Genomic DNA, 27,820 nt, shown 5'->3' on the forward strand with positions numbered 1-27,820 from the left:
AGTCCCACTGCATTTTAATGATAGTATATATTATTCTTTTGGGGGCTGGTGGTAAACTGCACCATTAAAATGTGCTTTAGTATAGTACATGTCAGAGTGGTATTATCTTTGTTTTTCTGTTTAGAGTTAATTTGATAGGAAAAAAGAGGGAGCTTTGAGTAAGCCTCACATTACTTTTTTTTTGCATATTAATAACTCCTTTTATAAATGGCCATATGCTTGCCTGCATATTTGTGTGTGTGTGTGTGTGTGTGTGTAATGTGAATTTAGAACCTCAAAGCTCCTAAGACTTTATAAATTCGGTGCCTTTACATTTGAGGACACTCTCCTCAACAGTGTCAAGAGCCAAAGGCAAAGGCCAGATGCCACGGCGCTGGGAGGAGCGGAGGCTGGGCTAGGCTGTCCAGTCTTCTACGAGGAAGAAAAAAATGCAGCTGGTGATTGAAAATCTCTGTGAGCTTTCCATTTCCTCTTGTATTTATTTCTCAAACAGCCCTTTAATGAATGTTTACTCGTATGAACATATAAATACCTCCTGCCCCCCCCTTCTTCCCAATCATTCATTCTAGTTTTCCATTTGCCTGGTTGGTTGTCTAATCTCTCAAAATTCTCAAGTTGCTTTTTCTTCTATGGGAGAGCAGTGGTTTTCAGTTCTCACATACCTTTGAGAATTTTATAAATGGTAGTATCTTCCTAAACAAAAAATTCATAAATACTCAGAGAATATTAGGGGTTCCAAGGTCCCCAGCAGATTGTCGATGGAGTTCCAGTTAAGAACCACCATTCTCTACGATCTCCTGTCCTCGTTTATCTCTAATGCCATCCCACTGCTTCTTGTCCTCTTATAACACCTTCCACTTGCAAGTTGGCTAACTGCTCTAATGTTAGTTGGTCATGTTAGTTGGTCAAAGACATGCTGTTTCTTTTCTATCATAAAGTAGTGGAGGTACAAGAGCAGGCAGTGTGAGTTCCCTCAGTCCCAAATCACCTTAGTAAGAGTCTTTTTCTATACTGGAAGAGGTGCCTAATGAACTCTTCCTTCTACCTGGTGATGATGATACTGATATACAATAGCAGAAAATGATCGTTCAGTTGTTTTTCCAGGAATGGCAATAAATTGTGTATAAAAATGTCTATACCCTTTGACATGGATCTTCTTGAATTGAAACTACATATTCATGTGATAGCATTCCCATCAGATAGAGTCTTTGGTGGAAGAACTGAACAAAGTTAACTGGTTCCCACAGGAATTCTGTCTCTGATTAGAGAGCAGGTCTACATGAAAAAAGCTAAATGTCTGGGTTTATCAAACTAAGAAATCTCTTTAAAATATTACAGATATTGAAGATTGTGTGTTTACCTATTCCAACTTGAAAAATGCTGATTTATAAAGAAAATACTATTTTAAGTAATTTTTCAGTTGCCAATTATAAATGAAAAAATGTTTCTGTGTTATGCAGAATATTGCCGCCCCCATGACATCTACCTCTTAATTTCCCAAAACCTATAAATACGTTACCTTACATGACCAAAGGGACTTCGTAAATGTTATTAAGTTTAAGGACCTTAAAAGAGGGAGATTATCTAGCTGGGCCCAGTCTAATACCTGAATCATTATACTCGGAGTGGCTTTCTTTCTAGGTGATGGACAAAGAAAGAGATGTTGTTAAAAAAAAAAAAAAAGGAAGGGTCAGAGAGATGCTATGTCACTAGCTCTGATCATGGAAGAAGGATGCAACAAGCCAAAGAATGTGGGTGACCTCTTGCAGGTGAAAAGGTAAGGAAATAGATTTTCCCATTAAGCCTGTGGAAAGAGGCCCAGCCTGGCTGCTACCTCATTTTTAGCCCAGTGAGACTCGTGTCAGACTTCTGACCTCCAGTACTATAAGAATAAATTTGTGCTGTTTTAACTCAGTGTGTGTTGATTTGTAATAGCAGAAATAAAAAACAAATACAGTTCTGTTGTTAAAGCTGTAAAATAGCTTAGAAATAGATCATTAACATTAATATGCAAAACAATTGAAAATTTTATGTAATTCATAATTTCTGAACAGATGCTTGGGGATTCTCCAAAAATCCTTGGGTCCCAAAGTGAGAAATACTGCTGTATTTAAATATAATATTTAATTAGAAGTAGCTGAGTGGATCCATAGATTCTTTTCATCTGTGCTTCTGTGGGTGGATTTGTAAGTTCCTTAGTTCAGTACTTCAGATTTAGCAGGGACATGTGCTGAGCCACTTTCCCTTACAGTGTTTGCATTTCTTATCTCTCCGCACTCAGGTTACTAATAGTAGCCTATAAATGATGTATCAGATGTATCATGGCATCTAATAATTATTTAATAATAAGTAATAAATTTTTTAGTAATAAAATTTTAGTAATGCATTTTATAGTCCACAGAAGCTGACATTACTTTTTGCATAATTCAAAGTTTCTCTCTTTAGGATTAAAATAGCAGATTGGTTTATCTATAGTGAGAGTCTTTTATTTAATAAAATTTTAGCTAGTTTTTTTTTTTTTTATTAATACCTTAAACTGCAATTGTTATCTCTTGGAATATTTCATTTGTACCATTTATACCATGTGGAAAAATATGCATCTCAGACAATACAGTGGTCCTCTTTCTATCTAAATTTATTGATAAATTGATTAAAATATAGCAGAGAGAGAATAATATAGATCAAGAAAGGATTTTGAGAGGTCATCTTTTTCTTCAGACAGGACTGTATCTAAGGGATTCCAAACAGATAAATATCTACCCTAGGGATGAAAATAGAATTTTTTCCCTTAAGGGGCTCTAAATGTATTTCAGTCAGTTCATTTGCATGAATTATTTACATTGATTTTCATGAACCATTCCTAGGTCTCTATTCTTCATAACCTTTGACTTAATGAGATTTTATCTGTCTGTCTGTCTCTCCTCCCCCTTTTTATTATTCATTCAATTCATTATTGAATGTCCACTCTGGGAATGGCCTTATGCAAGGGTATCATGAGAACCTTTGAGAAATAAAGTGAAGAGTCCTACCCGAAAGAACTTACAATCTACTGAGGATGACAGAGTTTGGGCCTTCAGGGAAGGATAAATGACTATGCAAGAGATCTTTCTAAAACATTAGACAATGGCCCTGGCCGGTTGGCTCAGCAGTAGAGCGTCCGCCTGGCGTGCGGGGGACCCAGGTTCGATTCCCGGCCCGGGCACATAGGAGCAGTGCCCAGTTGCTTCTCCACCCCCCCTCCTTCCTCTCTGTCTCTCTCTTCCCCTCCCGCAGCCAAGGCTCCATTGGAGCAAAGATGGCCCGGGCGCTGGGGATGGCTCCTTGGCCTCTTCCTCAGGCGCTGGAGTGGCTCTGGTCGTGGCAGAGCGACGCCCCCTGGTGGGCAGAGCTTCGCCCCTGGTGGGCGTGCCGGGTGGATCCCGGTCGGGCGCATGCGGGAGTCTGTCTGACTGTCTCTCCCCGTTTCCAGCTTCAGAAAAATATAAAAATAAAAATACAAAAAAAAATAAAACATTAGACAATGAAGTCCAAATAAAAGATGGTAACAGATACGTGTAGGTAATAGGGATGACAAAACAAGCATCTGCTGAGTACCTACTGTATGCCAGCCCGCTTGTGTATGTTACCTCTTTTAATCCTCAACAAACTTTTGAAAGACAGGTTTTTATTGCCATTTCTGTAATTATATATATTGCATAACTGTAATATGTATAATCTATTTTAAATACAATATCAGAATATTGAACTCGGTATTCCAATGGACTCAGATTTATTTGCCTCTAAAAAGCATGCTCAGTTTGTTGGAACACGCTATCTTTCATGTGTGCAACCGCAGAAGGATGTTTTCCCTTCAGATTTAAAGTGTTCTGGAGGATGTAGTAATCATTAGATTCATTTACCATGCATCTGCTATGTGCCAGGCACTTTCTCTATCTATTCTCTCATTTTATTTTATTTTTTAAAATTTATTTATCGATTTTAGTGAGAGAGGAAGGTGGAGAGAGACACACACAGAAACAGATCTGTTCCTGTGTGTGCCTTGACTGGGAGCGAACTGGCAACCTCTGTGCATCAGGATGTTGCTCCAACCAACAGAGCTGTTTGGCCAGGGCTCTATTCTCCCAGTTTAAAAATGAGAGGCTTGACCTGGGATGGTGAACACAATACGGTATACAGATGATGTATTGTAGAATTGTGTACCTAAACCTGAAAAATTTTATTAACTAATGTCACTCCAATAAATTCAACTAAAAATGAGGAAACTAAGGCATAAACAGGTTAAGAAAGTTGGCTAAAGGCCCATGTTAAGTGAGTGGTAGAGCCCGGATATGAACTTAAGTGGTCTAGTTCCTAGTACAATGCCGCCTTCTCGGCACCGGGCTGGATATTGGGCTATAGTGCTGAGTGGCACAGGAGGTCTCTTCACTACATTCAGAATAACACAGAGTGGAAACAATTCACCAAGTTATACCATAAAGTGTGATAACTATTTTGATAGGGAAATAGAAGACTGGGGATACAGGAAAGGGTTTCTAACTTGGACAAGGAAAAAAAAAAAAAAACGGAATCCTTTCTCAAGGAAATCAACATTAAGCTGAAACCTGAAGAGGACAGGAACACGGGCAATTTAGTCAACAAAACCCAAGCCCTTAATCTTTAATCACTGACTGGTGCAGAAATAACAAACAGTGTTTGTTATCCTCTTCCCCCAGACATACACTTGGCTCACTCCTTCACTGCATTTAGGTTGACTCAGATGTCACCTTCTCACTGAGGTCTTTCTTAACTTCTTATTTAAAATCATACCACATCACTAACCTCTCTGATTTCCTTTCTTGGGCATCTATTTTTCTCCATGGCATCTAATTTGCTACTACATGTTTTATTTATTTACTGCTTTTTATCATCTATTTTCTCTCACTAGAATATATGGTCAATGAGAGAAAGGTTTCTTTTTCCTTTGCTTTTTGTTCACTGTTATATCTCAAAAAATTAGAACAGTGATTATAACATGGTGGGCTCTCAATAATGCTTGCTGAATGAATGTGAAGATATCACATGTTTCTGATTTCTTTTCTTTCTTTTTTTTTTTTTTTTTTTGTATTTTTTCTGAAGTTGGAAACGGGGAGGCAGTCAGACAGTCTCCCGCATGCACCTGACCGGGATCCACCCAGCTCGCCCACCGGGGGTGATGCTTTGCCCATCTGGGGCATCGCTCTGTTGCAACCAGAGCCATTCTAGCACCTAAGGCAGAGGCCACAGAGCCATCTGCAGCGCCTGGGCCAACTTTGCTCCAATGGAGCCTTGGCTGCGGGAGGGGAAGAGAGAGACAAAGAAGAAGGAGAGGGGAAAGGATGGAGAAGTAGATGGGCACTTCTCCTGTGTGCCCTGGCTGGGAATCGAACCCCGGACTCCTGCACACCAAGCTGATGCTCTACCACTGAGCCAACCGGCCTGGACCCTGATTTCTTGACTACTCTTTCACAAGTCAGCGATACTTTCACTCAGGTATCCCTGGAAACATCCTGATGCTCTTAATATGTCGTGTTCTATTCCAGTCACTCCAGGAGCCACCCGGCCCTGTGGAGAGCAGGTACCTTTCATCTGGTGCTTTTCATCTCGTTACAATCTGCATATCCCCTATAGAATGTTCTTCAGCTGTGTGTGGAGCAGAATAACTGAATGTTTGTCTCCACCCATCACTGGTGCATTCTCCTTTCCATTTCCTTTTATTATTTATCGATTGATTTTGATTTTCTGGGGTGACATCAGTTAATAAAATTATATCGGTTTTAGGTGAGGTGTACAATTCTATAACATATCATCTATATATTGTATTGTGTGTTCACTATCCCAATTTCTTTCCATTTTCTTATTTGAAGAAACTTGTTTCTAGAGCTCCTTCTTTAGTCAGTCCTCTGAAGCTCATCTCTGGAATACATTCTCGTTCCATGATGTTTATTACATCAAAATTTAACAATGCCCTTTCTTATTTTTACGTAACTTATTAGACCTCTAACTTTTGGTTGACTAAAAATCTTTCAACCTTGAAGTGTACTCCCAAAAATATTTGGCAGAGCAGAGCTACCAAATATACCCTGTTCTGTCCAAGTTAACAGCTTTTATTATTTTCTCAGATCATCTAGTTTACTTTACAAATATGGAATGAAGGTTGGTACTCAGCTTGTCCTTTTCCGTCCAGGTGGAATAACTGAAGCAGAGAGCCCAAGGTCTGTGTGCAGAGGTCTCATGATGGCAAAGGCATTCAAATGTGCGTGTGCACGAGAGAGAGGCAGAGAAACAGAGAGACTGAATGCAGTGAGTGTATTAGTTGCCTGACCAGCAAACTGCAGAACATAAGCATTTCTTTACCCTTTCTGCATGGAGGTTTCAAAGAGGTATAATTTTGTTGCTCTGTTGAAATATTATTAATGTGAAAGATTTTGGTTATGGTTACTCTGTGACCTTTGAAAATGGTTTGTAGAATCACTGGTTAAGCAGGTCAACTCCATCCATATCATATCATTAGGGTCATTTTACCAGACAATAACTAGCATATTAGAAATTATTAGCATATTGCCTGACCGAGTATTGGCGCAGTGGATAGAGCATCAGACTGGGATGCAGAAGACCCAGTTTCGAGATCTCGAGGTCACCAGCTTGAGTGCGGGCTCATCTGGTTTGAGCAAAGCTCACCAGCCTGGACCCAAGGTTGCTGGCTCAAGCAAGGGGTTACTCTGCTGCAGCCCCACGGTCAAGGCACATATGAGAAAGCCATCAATGAACAACTAAGGTGTCGCAACAAAAAACTGATGATTGATGCTTCTCATCTCTCTGTGTCTCTGTCTGTCTGTCCCTATCTCTCTCTCTCTCTCTGACTCTCTCTCTGTCACTGTAAAAAAAAAAAAAAAAGAAAGAAATTATTAGCATATTAGAAACTGGAAAGGAAACTATCAAATAACATTTAGTCTCTGACTCCTTGATGTGACCTGAACTTCTGCATCATGTAGCCATACCTAGAATAGTCTGAGAAAGCCAAGGTCAAAATAGCAAGCTGTTCTGTGCTACTACTTCCCTGTTAACTTCGTTCCAGCCCTTGGATTACAAAACAGGCTCAATTTAGAATTTCCCCAGCTGCAGAGGCATCAACTAAAGACTTTTTTTCAGTGGTCTGTTTTTTTTGTTTGTTTGTTTCTCCAATATTAATTTAGAAAAAAAAAAGCATAAGATCTATTTATGTCTTTTAACCAACCAATTAAGTGTTTTCTTTGGAATTTGAGCAGACAATTAACATGAATTCCTGAAGGCCAAGCATGTAATTCTGAACAAAATATAGAAGAGGGTTTCAGGTTTCATAACTGTTGAATCTTTGCGTAATAGTTTCCATGTGTTTCTTCTGATGAATCAACCTATAGTCATTTCATAGTTTCATTAAAAACATTTTCTTTCTTTTCACAGTTTTGTTTTTCTACTACATATGTGATTCTCTTCATCCCACATAAAATCTTCTATTTCCCAAGAGACTTCATGAATGAGAAAGAAGAGAGGACCAAGCAATAAAGTGTTGAGCACAAAGTTCGTTGGACCAAATCCCAAGGCTCTTCACACATGAAGAATAACAAGGGCGGGGCACACAAAAAGCAGGAGCAAATACTGACTGAGTCACATAGGGGCTAGTGCTCCATGCCGTGACCAGAAGACTGTGGCAGACTGGCAAGGAATTGTCTGCAAGTCTTCTCAGAGGTCACTGGGATACTGAAACCACTCTCTCCAGTCATACGATAATACTCCATCCAGCAACTCAACTTCTAAGGCTCTTCCTTTTGACTCATGTGTCTCACTGCCCAATAAAGATCATTTCATGAACTTATTTGTGGTTCAGAAAGAGACGTGTAAGACATCTGAAATAGTTAGTGCAAGGTAGCTCCCAGAGTTAGTTAATTCAAATCTCTGCATGGAACAACTGTTATGCATCGTGAATTTTTTTAAGGAATTAGTGATAGAGTTATGGGTCACCACTCCATGAAACTTATATTCTCGTTGTGGGTAGACAGTGGTGAAGAAAGAGATTCAGCAGTTAAGACAATAAAAAATATGATGATTTCCATTGGTAGAATTTATAGACCTGGGAGTTTTGATTGAAAGTGTTGAAGGTGAGGTGAGGTGGAACATTCCAGGCATAGAGAACAGAGTATGTTAAAACACTATTGTCAGACAAAGGGGTGTCTTCCATCCACCCTTTCTTCATCAACATCAAAGATTTTCTGGGAATTCTGACAGAAGTTCTGACATCATCAGGGGGCAGGGCCCTCTAGTCAGTTTGTATTCAAATCTAGGAAAATACAGGCCCGTGGGCAGTATGGCCTAAACTTACAGAGTAAGAGGACACAAGGTGAATTACAATTAAGCAGAATGGTATGTAATTTACCGTGTGTGCTCTTTTGCCATTTAGCTGTTTTACTTCTCCTCTCAGCCTCTATTTGCTTTTTAAAAATCTCACCCTTTAGGGCAGCTGCATACACAGCCCCTAGGGAAATGCTGAGTGAAATGTTTGGGGAACTTCTGTAAATAACTATGAGAAATGATACTATAATCACACTGGGTTTTGGTAAAAATTCTACACTGTGGGATGCTGAGTTTTAGTACTTTAAGCCAGTGAGTCTCAACTGGGATGATCCCCTCTTGCCCCAAAGAAGACTTTTGGCAATGTCTGGAAACAATTTGATTGTTAAACTTGGGAAATTGGCCAAATGAGTAATGAGGGTGTAGAGACAAGAAACTCCTCTAGACATCTGACAATGATGCACAGGACAGTCTCCCACAACAAAGGATTATCCAATTCTGCATTAAATGCTGAATCCAGATTCCTTTAATTATTCTTAGTAGCATGAAACTAACCCCCTGCAGCAGTCTCCAATACTGTCTGGGTACAGAATAGGTTAGGAATTTCTGGTTATTGCTAATATTCTAGACTCATCGTTGGAGTTCAAAGCCCAGCTCTGCATCTTACTAGATACATGATTAGATGTCTGTGTAAGACCTTGGGAAAATTAGTTAACATTCTATATCTCTGTGTCCTTATCAAAGAATGAAGATAATACAGTTAAGTCCTGACCTCATAAAGTTATTATGAAGAAGTGAAGTGGTCCATTTTATTATTAACAGGGCCTGACATACAATGATTGCTCAATAAATGCTCTTTTTTTTTTCCCTGCCACAGTGGCCTGGTTTCTGGAAATGTGATTGGCAAATATCAGAAAAGTAGGGTGGAGATCACTTACACCAGCACACCCTGCCTCACAAGTTCAATTCCACCCCTTCATTGATTGGCTGCTGCTTGCCGGGTATTCTGCGGGGGATATGGAGAGGATGATGGATGTGGAGCGGACAGACTCTGTGGAAGTTTTCTCCTTGGGTGCAGCAGCGTGATGACCCTAGAGAAAATCAGTAGACATATTTATCTTTGACTTGAAAGCAGAGCTGATATTTTACAACCTCGCTAACTATCTGAAATGCATGTGTCACTGCACAACTGTCCACTGCATCTGACCCTTGCACATTACTCAAAGTGGAACTGAATCATCTTTGATGTCTGCTAGAAGGTTTATTAGACGGATTCTGGGGATAAATCTCTAAGTGAGTGTGGAGTGTTAGTAAGGTTTCTCCAGAGAAGACAGAACCAGCAGGGTGTGTGTATATATATAGAAAGAGATTTATTTAAAGGAATTGGCATATGTGTTTATGGAGGTTACCATGTCTAAAATCTGGAGAGTAGGCTGGTAGGGTGCAGAAATCTTAGATCAAGGCCAAAGGGCGTCCACTGGCTGAATTCTCTTTTGCTTGGGGGAGGCCTGTCTTCTGTTCCTCTCAGGCCTTCAGTTGATTGGATGAGGCCTACCAACATTATGAAGAGCAGTCTACCTTATTTAATATCCACCTATTTAAATCTCACCCTAATGCACCCTCACAGAAATGTCCAGAATAAGGTTTGATCACCTGCCAGAGCATCCTGGCCTAGCCAAGTTGAAACACAATCAACCAGCACCGTGAATAAGAAAATGTGGCCAATTACTGGTCAAGAAATAATATTTGAAACTGGTTTTGTTCAGAAGTAGTGGCTATCTCAAAAGTTTCTTCATCTGAGTTAGGCATAGAGCAAGCAGCTAAGTGGCAGAACTTGCCTTTCAATTACACGTGTGACCTGGCAGGAGAAACCTTCATCACAAGGAGCTGCAGCTTCCTCTTTCTGAAGAGTCTAGGCTCTGGTTTTCTTACTGATGGACCAGGGTGCTAACCTTTCATTAAAATCATCTGTGGCATTTTTGTCACGGGTAGAAAGGAACAAATCTCCATGTCCAAATATTTTCTTAGATTTCTGCCATCTTTTTAAAGCTTAGTGACAAGGATTAGCTGATGCCCTGCTGTCCTATTTGAACCTCCTAATCGTTTAAAATTGTAATTTAAGAGGCTCAACTCTTACAGAAAAATTCTCTGAGAAAATGGAGCAGAGACATGGAAAATAGATTGTCATTTGTTTATAATCAAATTCATGCCTTTTAAATACATTTTATATGAGAAGCTGCCAAATCTACTTGCAGCTTTCTGTTCCTCCTGCAACCTGGACACAAAAGCATTTCATTCAACCACCCCTGCTAGTGACTGATTCCTTGCCAGAAACTCCCAGCATGCACTGCCATCTGGTCACCTCTTGGCTGCTTGAACCTACCTCCTTCCTAAATTAATGCTAAAATGTATCTTCCAAATGCCAGTCTTTTGGCTGGTCCTTTAGGCAGCAGCTCTCTACAACCTAATTCAGGGTACAGGATCCACCCACTATTCTTTAGGATTCCTTCAGAATAAAAAATAATAATAAGGAAACCAAACCTGTCCAAATGTATAAGCAAAGGCAGCTGCTTAAAAACAGTAAAACAGTGTTGCAAGTATGTATCCCAAACAGACTATTTGAATTAAATTAGAGTATTTGATATCAGATTTGAACTGAAGGGCCTTTAGAAGAAAGTCCATACTCTGCCCTCACCTTCTCAACTGCTATTGAATTACCAGGCACAAAAGTTCACAGTTCAAGCCTTTTGGGAAGAAAGTTTCCAGATCGATAGTTATTCTTCATTTTTCTTTCTATTTGGCCTTTGGGTACACTTAACTACTTATTGTGATGTCTGAAGCTTTTCATGAAGACCTGTTTTGGAAATTAGAAAAGACAGAATTCAAGGAGGGGGGAGGAAAATGGAGTAAAAATCCAACTCTCCTCAAACATGTCTCTCTCTCCTTTGGAGAAGCTGTGCAGATATAGCAGTGAGAGGACAGATGTGTGGCTGTGGGAAGTGATCTTGTGAACACCTAAGTGTATGCATTCACTAGGGCTGCTGTAGCAAAGTAGGACAAGGTGTTTGGTTTAACCAACAGAAATGTATTGTGCCGTAGAGCTGGAGACTGCGTGTCCAAGATGAAGATGTCAGCAGGGTTGGTTCCTTCTGAGAGCTGTGGAGAATGCATTCCATTCTGGTTTCCTAGTTTCTGAGGATTTGTTATTGATCCTTGGCATTCTTTGGCTTGTAGATACATCACCCAGATTTCTGCCTTCATGTTTACAGGCCTTCTCCCTGTGTGCATGTCTGCCTCTGTGTCCAAATATCCCCCCTTTACAAGGGCACAGTCATATTGGATTAAGACCTACCCTAATGACCTCATCTTAACTTGATTATTTGCAAAGACTGTACGTATTTCCAAATAATGTCACACTCACAGGTACTGGGGATTTGGACTTCAGCATACTTTGGGAAAAACAATTCAACTCATAGCCTTAAGATTGTATCATACTTGAATATGGAGGTTTCAGGATGATAATTTGTACAGATTGCAATATGAATGTTTTTTGATGCTTAGCATTACTGTCAAACCACCGATGCCTTAGACCAGTGGTCGGCAAACCGCGGCTCTCAAGCCACATGTGGCTCTTTGGCCCCTTGAATGTGGCTCTTCCACAAAATACCACGTGCGGGCGCTACCTCAGTAAGGAATGTAACTACCTATATAGTTTAAGTTTAAAAAATTTGGCTCTCAAAAGAAATTTTAATTGTTGTACTGTTGATATTTGGCTCTGTTGACTAATGAGTTTGCCAACCACTTAGACTTCTATCTACCACGTGCTTTACATTGTACTGTTTTCTTATACAAATATTTTTATTACATTTTTTGCTATCAGTGTAATTTTCTTCAAGAGTATGGCTACATATAGTTTTGGAAATGATGAGCAAAATTAAACTTTTCATTTCAAGCAAGAGAAATGGATCCAAATCTTATACTACTTAGTAAGAGTGTAGAAAATAAGAATTGCTTGTGGGTCCTCACTAGCTAGTTTTTCAGGATCTTTTCACTCAAAGGTTTCCCTTCCATGCACACGTCCACACAATCCTAAAATGCACATGCATGCACATGCATACAGGTAGACAGATAAACAGACAGACAAAAAATGTAGTTTCCAAATGAAGTTCTTACCTTGGTCCTAAACAAGGCTACCTAAACTAGGTATTAATTTTAATTTCTCTTCTTATACGGTAGTACTCCCTTTATGTTCTTGTTCTTTTTTTTTAAATAACCTTCCTCTACTGGCAGATGAGTGTCTATTAGGTACCCAACCAGCTGTGTGTTAGCCAAAGAACAAAAAGATAAACTGCTGCTGCTTCCCCCAGAGAAAACCCACTTTATTTCAAGGAGCTGAGCTGCCAGGTAGAGTTGAGTAATCTTTGGAGTTGCGATACAGTTGAGGCACAAAGTTCACCACCAACGTAAGGCAGCCGACCCAGTTCTGCTTTTTAATGGGCTCTAAACTAACGGAACTGAGAAACATAAACAAGGGTGAAACAATAGCTTCAGCAGGGAAAGGGTCATGTTGCATCGACAACTAATGAGTACACTGCTGTTTTAGTGTCTTTATGAGAAGAATACAAATTTCTTTTTCTCTCAAGTTTACTGGTAAATCAAAACTGAGAAGGGAAAAGCTATGTAAAAATTTTGAGAAAAAAATTGTTCATTACCTATTAGGCCAATTGATACATGGGCTTACAGTGTTAGAAAGGCCTTTTTGAGAGCAACCAATTCAACCTTCTTGCTTTCATAGGTAAGGACCCTGAAATTTAGGTAAGTTAAATGGCATGGATTTGTTTGGTTTAATGCATAGTTAAGGAACTTTAGGTTCAAGCCTCTAACTTTGTGAAATGGAGATGTTAATATGCATGTTATAGCTTGCTATGGGAGTAGAATGAGAGTATGCTGTTTGGGTTTCTAATGTGTCGCTTTGGGAGTTCCCTTCCCTCCTTTGACCAGGATCACTCTGCTGATTGGTCCCAGAGAAGGGGCTAGACACCATTTTTTTTAGTTCTGTGTTTCACCTTTGTCCATTTCAGCTCAGCATTTGGAGGACAGGACTTCCAAAATTGCCAAATAAATGAACCTTATGATTCAACTAGTAGTCTCTTTTCAGATAGTTGTTTCCAAAGGCGTCGCCAACAACCTCTACCGGAGCTGTTAATAATTAACCAAAGGGAGTGACTGGACAAAAACTTTTCCAGTCCTCTCCAGAGTGTACTTTCTGAAAACGGTGTGAGAGACAGCCAAAGTAAGGATGGAAGGGAGAGCCAGGGGCCTGCAAGACTCACGGCGGGATTGAATGTCTTGGCTCTTAGAGCTGCAAGGCACTGAAGCACTTTCTTCATTGTGTATTTACAGATTCAAAATCTCATTTAGGATCCAAATTTAGAGGGTTTTCTCAGCCATTATTACTTACTCAATGACTTCATTAGTAACTTTTGCAGCCTTATCTGAATCACAATCTTTATTTTAACACCTTGACCTTACTAAGGAGTGAGACAGTGGGTTTTGGAAGAGAGAGTATGTAAAGAAATGGAATGGGGAATTTGCTGGTTTTTGAGTATAAAGCACTTCGTTGTTTACACTTTGGTGCTTTGCCTCTTTTTGTAAAGATAGAAGATAAGAGAATGTTTATAATAGATATAAAAATAGAAGAAAAAACTAGCAACCCTTAAGTTCTCTCGAAAACACCAGTGAAAAAATGATTTGCTGCCCTGGCCGGTTGGCTCAGCGGTAGAGCGTCGGCCTAGCGTGCGGAGGACCCGGGTTCGATTCCCGGCCAGGGCACATAGGAGAAGCGCCCATTTGCTTCTCCACCCCTCCGCCGCGCTTTCCTCTCTGTCTCTCTTTTCCCCTCCTGCAGCCAAGGCTCCATTGGAGCAAAGATGGCCTGGGTGCTGGGGATGGCTCCTTGGCCTCTGCCTCAGGCGCTAGAGTGGCTCTGGTCGCAACATGGCGACGCCCAGGATGGGCAGAGCATCGCCCCCTGGTGGGCAGAGCGTCGCCCCTGGTGGGCGTGCCGGGTGGATCCCGGTCAGGCGCATGCGGGAGTCTGTCTGACTGTCTCTCCCTGTTTCCAGCTTCAGAAAAATGCAAAAAAAAAAAAAAAAAAAATGATTTGCTAAGTTCCAGTGGTGGATGACTAAGTGACAGCTGCTTTCGTGGCCCGGTCACTTTCACCATTCAGTTGCACTGATCAGTTTGGATCAGCATCAGGCAGAATTGCTATGTCACTGGAGGTTGCTCCTTTCTTAGGAAGGATGGAAATCCTACCTCATAATGTTGTCAAAGTAAGGCCAATTTTCCCCACCCAATTTCAGAATGAGAGGTCAAAAGGCATGAGGGTGATGTGAGTCATTAGCCAGCCCAAGCTATCAAACACTCAGAGGCTGTCACAGCCACCAACAAATCCTGAGGGTGTAGAACAGTGCAGAAGTTGTTTAGTGGGCCTTTGGTGAGAAATGAATGACACTAGAAACTAACAGTGAAGACAGTTACCCTTGATTTAGATGACTCCCACCAACCTTGACTTGTTGGGCAGATAAAGATTCATTTGTGGTAAACTGTTCATTTCCATCTTCCAGATCCAGGCACTAAACAAAACATACCTCTGTGTTGGGTAAACAAATGTTTTTTTTTTTTTAAGGTTTTCTAGCTTGTATTAGGGCAAGGCCACTGTGTGTATAGTCTATGGAAGGCTGGGTTGCTTGCCCTCAGGGCTGCAGATCGCAAATTGTGGATTGTCTTCCTGCTTGGGAGGGGCCATTGTTTGCCAGAGAAGGATTTTGTCCCCCAGCAGTTCTGCTGGAGTGTCTAGAGAGAGAGGAGGAGTGTTGAGGAGCTGGGGAGCCTGAGATTTTGGCCCAGTCTGTTTTGTTGGGGAGTGCTGAGGTTGGTGGGTACTGAGAGAAAGGAAAGCAGTCTTCCCTGACTGCTTGCTCGTCTGCTGTTCCAAGACTTTAATAAATGGAATGGGCCACCATTTTCTGGCTCCACAGTTTCTTTATCATCTGCCCAAATCTAATGGGTACCTGCATGGCCATGGAGGTGGCCACTGGCCTTACACTCTGTCACTAAAGAAACATATAAGATGATTGGTTTCACTTATATTTTTCAAAGGTACTACTCTAAAGTTTTGAAGGTGTAAGCCAACTTACTCTTCCCCTGTTGATAAGAGAGATAGTAAAGCCTTGGCCGGTTGGCTCAGTGGTAGAGTGTTGACCCAGCATGTGGATGTCCCAGGTTTGATTCCTGGTCAGGGCACACAGGAGAAGCACCCATCTGCTTCTCCACTCCTCCCCCTCTCGCTTCTCTCTCTCTCTCTCTCTCTCTCTTTCTCTTTCCTTCCTATAGCCATGGCTCTATTGGAGTGAATTGGCCCTAGGTACTGAGGGTGGTTCCATGGCCTTGCCTCAGGCATTAGAAGAGCTTGGTTGCTAAGCAACGGAGCAATGCCCCAGCTGGGCAAAGCAGTGCCCTCTAGTGGGCTTGCTGGATGGATCCCAGTTGGGTGCATGCAGGAGTCTGTCTCTCTCTTCCTCCCCTCCTCTCACTGAATAGAAAAAAAAGAGAGAGATAGAAGTATCTACATTGTAAAGGGGCTGTGAAATTGTTAAGTCAATACATGTTTAAGACAGTCTCTGACAATAGTAAGGACACAGTAAATAATTAGATTATTATCTTTTGAACTTGCTTATTATTTATTTATTTTAATTATTTCTTATGACTTATTAAACATTTTTTCCATTTCAATTTATGTTTAATATTACTTTGCATTAGTTTCAGGTGTACAACATAGTGTACCCACAATCATACTATAGAAAGTGTTCTTCCTGATATTTCTAGTCCCTACCTGACATTATTAGAATATTATTAACTATATTTTCTATGCTATACTTTGCATCTCTGTGACTACTTGGAACTACCAATCCTAAGTTTGTTTTGGAAACAGAGTTTTATTTTTTTGTAATTTTTTTGTATAACAAGCATATAGATGATTCTGCATAAATGCATACATTATTTTATATATGCATTTACCTGTTATTTTAGAGAAGTCTTGTTTTGTTTTTTAATATTTAGCTTCAGTTTTTTTTCTTTTCTCCTGTGCATTCCCTCTGTACCCCTCCCTGCCTGTCACTACAATAGTGACCTGAGAGGTACTTCTACCTTTCCCCCCTTCCTCATATGATCATATACACATTTTACATTTACACATAGGTTTTGGGGGGGTTGGTTATTGTGTATTTTATTAACTTTGAATAGTACACATTTTTGTGTCTTTCTGTTTTTATTCTGCAGTGCAGCTGTATAGAAGTATCTCAAAAGCAGCTCTTCAGCTGTCACTCAGTTTTTTGGAATAGCTGCTTAATAATCCCTGGTGTGGATGAGCTGTGGTCTATTTAGCTATTCTCATTGATTAGCACTTACTTTGATCCCTGTCCTCCTCTCCATTTCTTGTCATTAAAAACATTCTGACATTAAGTGTTCTTTCACAAAGGCCCTTGTATACTGGTGATCCAGGAGGTGTCGAGGAGAGAGATTGCAGCATTGAACGGCACATGCATGTTTTATTTTTTTATATATGCTGCTAAATGGCTTGCCAAACAAATTTAACAGTTAAATTTTCTCAGCAATGGATAAGCATCCATTTCTTCACATATCTGTCACCAAGAGAGTTTGTTGATTATTTCAATTTTTGCCAGTATGATGAGTATAAAAAAGTAACCATTGTTACTTTAATTTACATTTTCCTGACTATGATTTAATGTGACCATCTTTACATCTGCTTGTGTTGGTCATTTCGATTTGCTCTTCTATGAATATTTTATCATAATTATTTATTCATTTTTCCATGAGTTTGTTTGTCTATTTTTGTTGATCTGTAAAAACAAAACAAAACAAAAACAATGTTGTCACTGGTGATATAAATATTTCTCGACATATTATTTGTCTATTGACCTTTACTGGAATGTTTCTTTTACCTTGTTTATCTTTTCTTTATAGATTCTGCATTTGATTATGAAATATATTAGTCAAGAAAGTCTCCTTCCACCTGCATATTATACATATATGTACATATAGTAGTCTGTAATTTAAAAGGCATTTATTTTTGTGGATGGCATATAATTTGTGCTCAATTTTTAAAAATACAGTTGAATAACTGCCATAAACAGTTAAATAGATATATAAATGTGTGTGCACATTTATATTCATATGTGTATGTATATATATTTTATATATATGTGTATTTGTGTATATATCCGTAGAATGTATATAATTATCTATATATGATGTGTGTGAATGTTATTTGTGTGTGTGTATATACATAATATGTTTATTTGTCTCCATATGTGTATATGCATGGATATATATCCACATTTATTTATATATATTTCCATATATATATAATTATTGATGTTCTTTATAATTTTTTTTACTTTTACCACTATCTGTAAGCCTCATCAACCATTTGATTCAGGAACCAAAGAGAAATTTGAGTTAGTTGTGTGAAAGAAAAATACTATGTTCAGTTTCCTTTGATCCAAAACCTTCCTTCTTAAACTTTTTGATTCTATGACACTGTAACTCATTATCTTCTCAAAATGAACCACATTCTTTTCTCATGGATGTTTCCCTTGTACTATTTATGTCTATTAGCCATTAGAGAAGTTTCTTCAAGTTCAGTTAGTCTCTAAAGATTCCACACATATCCTGCCCACTTATTTTCTCTATAGAAAATAGTTAGAGAAGCAGCAGGCTATAAGAAACAGTTACTATATGATTATATTTTTAATCTTTTACTCAGATATTCTGTTTTGGCATCTTAATACCTGAGACCCAAATTTACTTATAGTTCCATTAAAACATGAATATCAGTTCTGAAGATTTGCTAGCAACAACTACGCCAGTAAAAATTATAGAGCATTTCAGAAAAACACAATTAGACATACTTAGAAACATTTTCTAATAATTCAGTTTCATTTCAACCTGAATTCTATTTAAAATCATGGGGAAAAAAAGGAAGACATAACAATTTAACTATGTAATCTAAAATGTGACATGCAGTGATGACTCTTCTTTATCCTAGGACAGCGGGTCCCATACTTGTAAGTGACTAAAGGGCAATGATTTTTTTTATGGGTTTTCCCTTTGATGACCTTTATAAAAAGTCCAAAGGAAAGGTCGAATTCAGTTCATTCTTCCTCCCCCTCACTGCTCTAAAATACGTATTAGAGAAGTGTCATTTCTACAAATCTAGTCCTGACTCAATGCCAGAAAACGTTAAGGAACAGAATTATATACACAGATTGCCTAAACTAAGACAACCTTATATTTCCTAGCACATTTTTTTTCATATTATTTCCTGTGCAGTTTTATTATATAAAGAGTATCCTGTTTTCCTTTTCTTTTCTGTACTTAAGTAAAAAAATAGTTTTTTCTTTCTTATCACAGAAACTTATAGAATCATAGAAGCCTAGAATTGTAAGGGACTTTATAAATTAGATAATATTAGAAATCAGCTACTTTAAACTCTTACTAAATACTGTATTCTTTTTTTTTTTTTCTTTAGTTGCCAGTTGATTGAAAAGAAGGCAAGATTCTGTGAATGGCTCAACTCTGTTCCATGTCTTACGTGTTCCTCTGAACACTGTTCAAATGGTTTTGCCAGGAAGACGTTCCAAGGGTGGAGCTTTGGGCTTGAACACGTGTGAGACTCCACTTGTGCCCTAGATACTAGGGGAGGTGATATCAGCAGGGGAATTTTGCTACGGGAAGGGAGAGTGTATGAGTCCATTTTTTTTTTCCTACTTGGCACAGCTGCTGGTAGTTTCCTACTGACCGGTATTTGTTTTGAAGTCACATGACAAAGCGGGTTTCTGCCAATATTGACTCATTACACATTCAAATATGATACCCTGATGCCCATTCACAGGACAACTTTAGTGTTGTTCTCTAAATCTCCTGCCAGAATCAGAAAGTTTATTCCCAGCACGAAAGTTGCTTTCTTTGCAAATGCAGGAGGTTTTAGGCTCTATAGGCATTTTTTAAAAATTGTTGCTTTTTTTGAATATTAAATTTATTTAGTTACTTAGTTTTTGCATTGTTAGTTGACTGCTTGCCTGATTATATCTGAAATACATTTCTTAATCAGTATAGTACATTTATTAGAGAATAACTTCATGGCATAAGGAAGGGAGGTTGACAACTACTTACATTAATACCCTGATATAAACGGAAACATTTTTACTCCTATGTGGGGCCCCTCCCTGTGGAAGGATAATACATTTCTACTATATTGCATGTGGACAAGGTCACGTGACTTGCTTTGGCCAATAAACTCAGAATGACAGCCACTTTCCATCTGAGGTTATAAGAGCCAGTGGGGGGTCGGTCCATCATTCCTGCTCTTACTCTGTCATGTGACTGACTATGCTCACAGAGTCTGCTTTGACAGCTGGGTTCTACTGTAAACACAAAGTCCATCAAAGACATAGCTGACATGGAACATGAGCAAGAAAGCAAGCTTTATTATTCTGAATTCCTGGGCTTTCTAAAGGCCACTTGTTACTGTGATACAACCTCACTCATCCTGACGGGTGCAAATTGCATACCAGAAAGAACAGAAAGAACCTAAATTCAAATCCTGGCTCTGCCATTAAATAATGATTTGAACTTGGACATTTCTAAAGTACTAGGGACCTTTACACCTTGAACCTCAGTTTCCTCAGGAACGGGTACAATAACCATCACCTTCTGTATCTCACAGGATTGATATGAGGTTAAAATAGCATTGTTTATGTTACAGCACACAGAAAAGGATTAGGGTTTATATAAAATAAGGCACCATTTTATAGGGTTTTCTCATTTTAGTGGGTTGTAAGCACTGATCTGTGTGTTCAACTTTATAATAAATAAATGTTCTGAAGTGTATCATCCTTATAAAGTTTTACAGGCAGTCAAACATGGATAGGTACATATACTTGTTTTAGAATGGCACGTTGGGCTGTAGAGGATCATTCTTCTTAAGTATTCAGCTTTGAGAGGGACACACATGGAGCAGTGCAGAGGCGTGGGGACACTACCTGACCAGACCAATCAGCCTAATTTTTTGAGCTGTGAGTAGCTCACGTTCTGGACAAACTGAGCTGTTCTCTCACTTTTTGAGAGAACATTATAAGTGATAGTGAATACTATAATATCATTTATTTTACCAGGACAAGTTATAACATGGAAAGAATATTAGCTTTAGAATCATATGGACCTGGCATATAGTAGTCACTCAGTAGCTATTGAATAAGTAAATGAATCAGTTCATAATTATGTTAACCAGTGTAATCCCAATAAATTCAATTTAAAAAATAAATCAGTTCACACCTCACTACCAATTTCTAGCTATGTGATCTTGTGCAGGATACTTAACTTCCTGTTAATTGAGCTTCAAGTGTGCCCACTTGTGACATACAAAATTATGACCTGTACCCAATAGGGCTTATTTAAAAATAAAATAATCAAGTGGTAGATGTATGAGGTCTCTCAGAGTGCTTCATAAATTTTAATAAGTGTGAAAGTGTAGTTTATTAGTTATGCTATGCCCTGGGGTGGGTGGCAAGCTTATAAAAGAAAAAAACAAAGAGTGGGCTTTTGAGCTTGTTTGCCATATTCCATTAACGAAGTCTCTAGATTTCTTCTGAAAAAATCAGTAGCGTTTTGATAAGACCACTCTTTCTCGGCCACAGAAGCAATGCCATGAGTACATCTGAGGAAAGCATTTAAAATGCTTTTGACACACAAAAGCTTCAAGAACTTTGCCTGAGAAGAGTTTTCCTAACAAAAGGCACCATGCTGCCTCCCATTGCCTGGTTTCTAGGTTGGGTTTCTGCCTTCTCTCAATGGTATGGCCTCTAGCTCTGCTTGTACTGCCTCTTTCACACACTTGCAGGTCCTTGAAAGGCACTTCTGCAGGTGTTCCTTAGTATCAAACTCAGGAACTCACATCCATGACAGTAAAGTAGATGGCAAACTTTTAAATGATCTTTGTCAACAAAGGGTGCAGAGAAGAAAGCACGAACTATTTACTATAGACCCACTGCTTTTCCAGGTGCTTATCATGCATTTAATTCTCAAAGCAACCCCGGGAGATGAGTGGCTTTATTTAGTACTTATTTTTTACAATGGTGATTGAAAAATCAGAATATTGTATTAAGGTACAAAAAGGTTTATGGATTTGCCCAAAAGTCACAACACCAAGAAGTGGTATAGCTGGAAATTGAATGCAAGTCTGCCCAGTTCCACAAACATTCTTTTCCTCACATTACTCGGCCTCACTGCTTACTGACTATCCATCACCTCCTCGGTGCATGATGCAACAAAGACCTCTGGCAACCTGGTGTGTTGTGGGGAGAGCCTTTGGAGCCAGGGGACCTGAGTTCTTGAGCTGATAATGTCATTTACTAATTATGTGGCATTGGGCATTATACTTATGTCTCTGAGCCTCAAGGGTTTCATTAGTTAAAAAAAAAAAAAAAAAAGAAAGTCACCATTTTCAGATGATGTCAGTGTGAGAACTAGAAACAATATAAGTAGGATGACTGCCTGGTATAGAGGAGATGTTCAGTTATTGTTATCTTCAGTAAACAAATGACTGGATAAGATGCTTAACTCTACAGAGCTGTGCTTGAAACATGTCAAATGGTGATGCAGATGCCATGCGTATGTCAAAGAGGGTACAAGGGAGATGTATTCTGGCTTAAATAACTGGGACAAGATGGTAGCGTAGGCAGTCACGAGACTGCAAATTTCATGATGATGTGGATCAGACCTGCTTCTGTTTTTCTTGGAATTGTCTTTCTAGAACAGAAGAGAATGGGTTTGAGCACAAAGTAAGCACTCAGTAAAAGTGTGTTGAGTGATTGAATGGAAGTTAGTTCTTAAAGGCTGGATTCTGAACAGGCATAAAGGAGATTGGAGGGACTGTAACAAGTGATTTAAAAAGCCTTGATGGTCAGAACCCTTACAGCATTTACTGGACACAGAAAGTAAAATGATAAGTCTAGAGAAGAGATGTTATTTGGGTAAGTAGATTCGGAAGTCACAGAAAATGGGAGTTTCAAATACAGCATGGTAGTCAGTAGTATCTGATGCTTATTCAATAGACAGGCAAGGAAGAGACCAATGGTTGTCCTTATTATAACAATTATAGAACTAACTCCTGTGATTGTTATGGGGATTAAATAAAATATTACATATAAAAAGCTTGGCACAGTGCCTGTCACATACTAGGTAGTCAGCACATTAGCTATTATTATCGAATTATTATTTATCACTTTTTGACATTTCGGTGAGTGATGAGAGCAGGAGTCACATGTGGTGGACGTAGAAGCAACAGATCAGAAAGACTTGGATGTCAATATTTGTGGCAAACGTATAAAGCACTGTCCAGGCTCTCTGGAGGACACGGAGGTGACACTCTCTTGTAACACTGATGTCCTTCAGGGACCTGTGTAGGATAAATGCCTGCATGATGGGTATAATACTACTAGCCAGTTTTGTAAATTGAGCTTGGGGAGCCTTTCCCATGTCATCTCCAGAACCCTGTCGGTTCCTCTGCTATACCCTAATGCGTCCTGGGGGGAAAAGAGGAGCAGGGAGATGTAGGGCCTGGTCTTTATCCAGATGTCACTGACTGGGTTACCTAAAGCAACTGTTCACAGTGGTGATTTTAAATTCTTTGATCAATCTGAGATTACACTAAAATTTATTTTGATTTTTTCCCCCTGCTTTCAGCAGTATGGGGTCTTATGAGGAGGAACAGAGAAATTACAGACTAAATAAAGAGCAATTTTAGAACAAATGTTCTCTGCATAGCTGAGTATTGCATTAGCAATTTTATGACCTACTATGCAAGTACTTAACTATAATACAAGGTAGAAAGTGATAAGCACAGAGTACATAAGTGCTGTGGGAATTCAGAGGAATCACTGCTGCTAATATAGGAAAGGCTTTGTGGAACAGACAGAACAGAAGCTGTTCCACTCTCCAACACTGGGTTTTGAAATTTTAAAACAAACAAACAAACAAACAAACAAAGAAATGAACACCAATAATGCCAACAGTTAGATTCAACATTGAATAATATCTTGGTATTGCTTTCCTTCTATGTACAAAAAATATATGCATGCAGATGTGTGTATACATATAATACCAGGGTGGGCAAAAGTAGGTTTAGAGTTATTTGTATGGAAAATACAATAATTAATATGTAACAATACAAGAATAAACTCTGGGTTTTGCATACTCACAACTGTAAACCTACTTTTGCCCAGCCCTGTATACATCTGATATATTTTTCAAAACCATTTAAGAGTAAGTTGTAGACATCATGGCACTTGATTCCTAAATACTTAGGCATACAGCTCTTAAGAACTAAGACTTTCTCCCACATAACCACATCATTATCACCAAAGAAAATGAGTCATGATGGAGGAAAGGTAGAGACTGGACTTTTTAACACCAGAAAAATGGCATCTTAGACAGAGGACACAGGGTGAGTCCAAGCTCAGATGTACGGGTCTATTTTAATGCCATCATTTGACAGGAAACTGCTGCTAGACCAGAAAGCTGAACTGATTTCTTAAAGGCCACAAGATAGTCTGGAAAGTGCTGGGGCCAGAAGCCACATTTCCTGATTCCTTTCGCATTGCTCTCCACACCACTCCTCTTTCTGGCACAGTGCTAAATTTAGAACATGACACTCCTGACTTCTGCACAGGGGAACCTTTACATTAGTCTCAATTAAAAACGCTTTTTGGACAACACCTTTCTTCATGGGTTTCCAAGATGTTGCCAATCTGAATCCTGCCAGTTCTCCTGGAAGATCAGGTTGAAGCAGGTGGAGGAATAGAAATAGGGGTGACTAACTGCATAATAAGTCATGGAAAGCCCAGAAGCAATGTACCAGGTTCACAAGAAAAATCAGTGTTGTAACCTGTGCCTTCTTGTGCCACAGTCTTTATGGCCCAGGTGCTCCTCCCCTCCTTCACAGACACAGGGAGCTTGCTGGGCTGTGAATCAGGACACCTGAGTGCTGTTTTACTTCTGATTATTGATGTGACTTCTGAAAGTGGTTCTTATTCAGGGGTGATTTTACCACCCGGGGGATGTTTGGCTATGAGAGAAGACATTTTTGGTTCAAACAACTGAGTAGCAACTCGCCGGTGGAGGTCAAGGAATCTCCTAAACATCCTGCAATGTGCAGGACTGCCTCCAACAACAAAGCATTACTCAATCCCAACTGCTGATTGTGCTGAGGGTAAAACACTGTTTTAGGCAAGTCATTCATTTTCTTCAGGCCTTAATATCCTCACTTTGAAATGGAGGGACTTGGGCTAGGGGCTAGCTCAGTAGTTTTCAACCTTGAGAGTGCTTAAGAATCCACTGGGATGTTTGTTAAGAAAGGCGGCTTTCTGCCTGACCAGGCGGTGGTGCAGTGGATAGAGCATCAGACTGGGATGCAAAAGACCCAGGTTCGAGACCCTGAGGTTGCCAGCTTGAGCATGGGCTCATCTGGTTTGAGCAAGAGCAACTAAGATGCCACAAGGAAGAACTGATTCTTCTCATCTTTCTCCCTTCCTGCTGCCTGTCTGTCTGAAGGCAGCTTTCTGGTCCCAACATTTAGGATTTCTTTCTTTCTTTCTTTCTTTTTTTTTTTTAAGATTTTATTTATTGGTTTTAGAGAGAGAGAGAGGGAGAGAGATAGCGAGAATGAGATTGCAGTTACTTCACTATAGTTGTTCATTGATTGCTTCTCACATGCGCCTTAACTAGGCAAGCCCGGAGTTTGAAACCAGTGATCTCAGAGTTCCAAGTTGATGCTCTAACCACTGCGTAACCACAGACCAGATTGTAGGGATTTTATAGTCAGTTCACAAAAAACTTCACTGGGTAGTTTCTTAGATTGCACTGAGCTATCCTGTTCTCTGCTGATGATGAAAAACACATGCACTCAGAATTCCTGCATGAGCACAGGATGAACATAAAACAGAAAATAATAATTCTCTTTAAAATCTCTTCATACATACATATCCCTTCTTGCCCCTGGGCCATATAGAGTAGTCAGGTGTACATGGGATGAGACTCGAGGTCAGCTCCTTTCTCTCGTCTATAATTCTGTGAACATGTGCTAGTCGTCTGGGAACAGCTGGTGTGATTGACAGCAGGAGACCACACACAGTTCTTTAAACTCAAGCATCAATTTTTCAAGCATCTTCTCAGCAGAAACTCTATGTGGCACAAATGACATCACCTGGCATTTTCAGGTTTGTATGAGTTAGTTTACAGAGTACTGTCAAAAACGGTGTAGATGGGTTTGTTTGTTTATTGTGGGGTTTGAATAATATGTTATTTTAGGGGAGAGGCATGGTTGGGTGTGTTGCTACTGTTGGTAAAAGCATGACTACAAGTGTGCTCATAGCTACCAATTACTGAACATCTTCTATGTGTCACATGCTTATGTGACATCATTTAATTCCTCTAGGTCCCTAGTCTTCTTTTTCAGATGAGAAAACTAAGGCATAGAGAAATGTGGTAACTTGCCCAAGATCAGTGTTAGAAAGTGGCAGAGGCCACTTATCAATCCAGGACTGTTTGATTTCAAAGCTCAACCTTTGTCATTATTTCTTCTTTCTTCCTGTGAAGAGTAGAGATAACCCCAGAAGAGCAGAGACAGAGGAATTAGGAGGCTGTTGGGCAGATAAAATATATTATACTCACTTTGTTAAAGATGGTGCTGCCTACATGGAAGCCTGTCGCCCAGGTGGTATTAATGTGTGTTGGGGGCGGGCTGTGGGCAGGCAGGATCCTTGTAGCCTGGGGCTTGGTTTTAGGACTAAGCCTTTCCCATCCTTTTTGATGTGGGGTGGTGCAATCCAGTTGTGCCTCAGATAAGTGACTTTGTATCAGAGACTTCTCTATTTTGTATATTAGATTAAAGGTTTTGATTTCTACACTATAAAATGGGGGCAGACCAGGAGCTTGCTCTCTCTCGGTTCCTGGGATTAGCATTAGAGAGGAGAGCAGAAAGAGGCCACATGGAGGAGGCCTGGAGAAGTAGCCAAGATGGCGGAGTGCTGAGTGAGAAGCCAGTTTGTGCAGAGTTTGTTCAGGGAGAAGGAAGGAGACGGGGAACAGAGGTGAATGAGACTGGTGAGCTAGAAACCTTTGATTCTAGGAAACTCGGATAAGTCAGTAGCTTTGTGAGCACTGAATGAGTGGGTTACTTGCCTGCCGAGTGTAAGCTAGGATTAAAGATGATGGCCCACCAGTTTTTGGCTCCGTTGTTTCTTTGCCGACTGTCCGAATCCAATGTGAACTTGCATGGGCTGGGCTGCTGTGATGGTGGCCCTGGCTACTGGTTTTACAGAGGCCATCAGAAGCAAACACCTCATATGGTGCCTGGCCCCAAACCCCTACGTTTGTATGCTCCTGAGCTTAATTTTGACTTGACACTTATGTGCTTATTTTGAAATAAGATGCAATGTCTGCTTACTTCCTATTTCCTTCAATATTCAAACTCCCCCCTCCCCTAAAACTAGTGTCTTCTGAGGTAGGAGAATTTAAAAACAAAACAATACAAAAAAACCCATATTTTTTATGTAGGTGCATTTATTTTCCGAGTCCTCACATCAGAACTACTGAATTAGACTCTGGGAGTAGGGTATACTATTATTTATTTTTTTGTCTATGAGTATCAACGTTTTTCACAAGTAGGATCAGACTTCTTTATTTTGGTTATTCAAAAAGCTTCAGTTCAAATGTAAACATGTTACCTGGAAGTCATGGTGGGGCGAGTCATTATTTCTGCAAACTGACTGGCATTGGTTGGTAGAAGATTATATCTTGAGAGAAAAAACCTACAATAGGTAATAATTGATGAGAACTTACATCTGGGAGGAATCTATTTATCCTCCTCAAAGCATGGTACAAAGACAGAATGTGGGTAGGTCCTTCAGTGGGAAGTTGTAGGTAATCTTTTAAATACTACTGGTATTGAGAAAACAGGAAATGAAATTTGGAAAAGCTAAGATGTATGCCTTATTTGATAAGATTTGATTAGAAGGAGGTGCTAAAGATGAATGCCTTTCACTTTATTAAAATAAATCAATGGTAGTGATACCACAATGTGTTTTAAAGGTATTTAACACTAAATAATAATTATATTCACAGTTATTTAACTGTATTTGAAAAAGAAATAAAAATCTCAGGCTTTAATATGTTCTGTCACTGAAAGGATAATGGGATGTTTTCTTATTGGAGTGATCTTTCTCTTTGCAGATAAGGGCGTGTTTACAGTTGGCCATAGCAGACTTGTTATCTAAAACAGCAAGTGCTGTGTCTTTGTTATTTTCTTTCTAATATTTAGAATATTTTAACTGAT

Source organism: Saccopteryx bilineata, chromosome 2 (assembly GCF_036850765.1).
Source record: "Saccopteryx bilineata isolate mSacBil1 chromosome 2, mSacBil1_pri_phased_curated, whole genome shotgun sequence".
NCBI lineage: Eukaryota > Metazoa > Chordata > Mammalia > Chiroptera > Emballonuridae > Saccopteryx > Saccopteryx bilineata.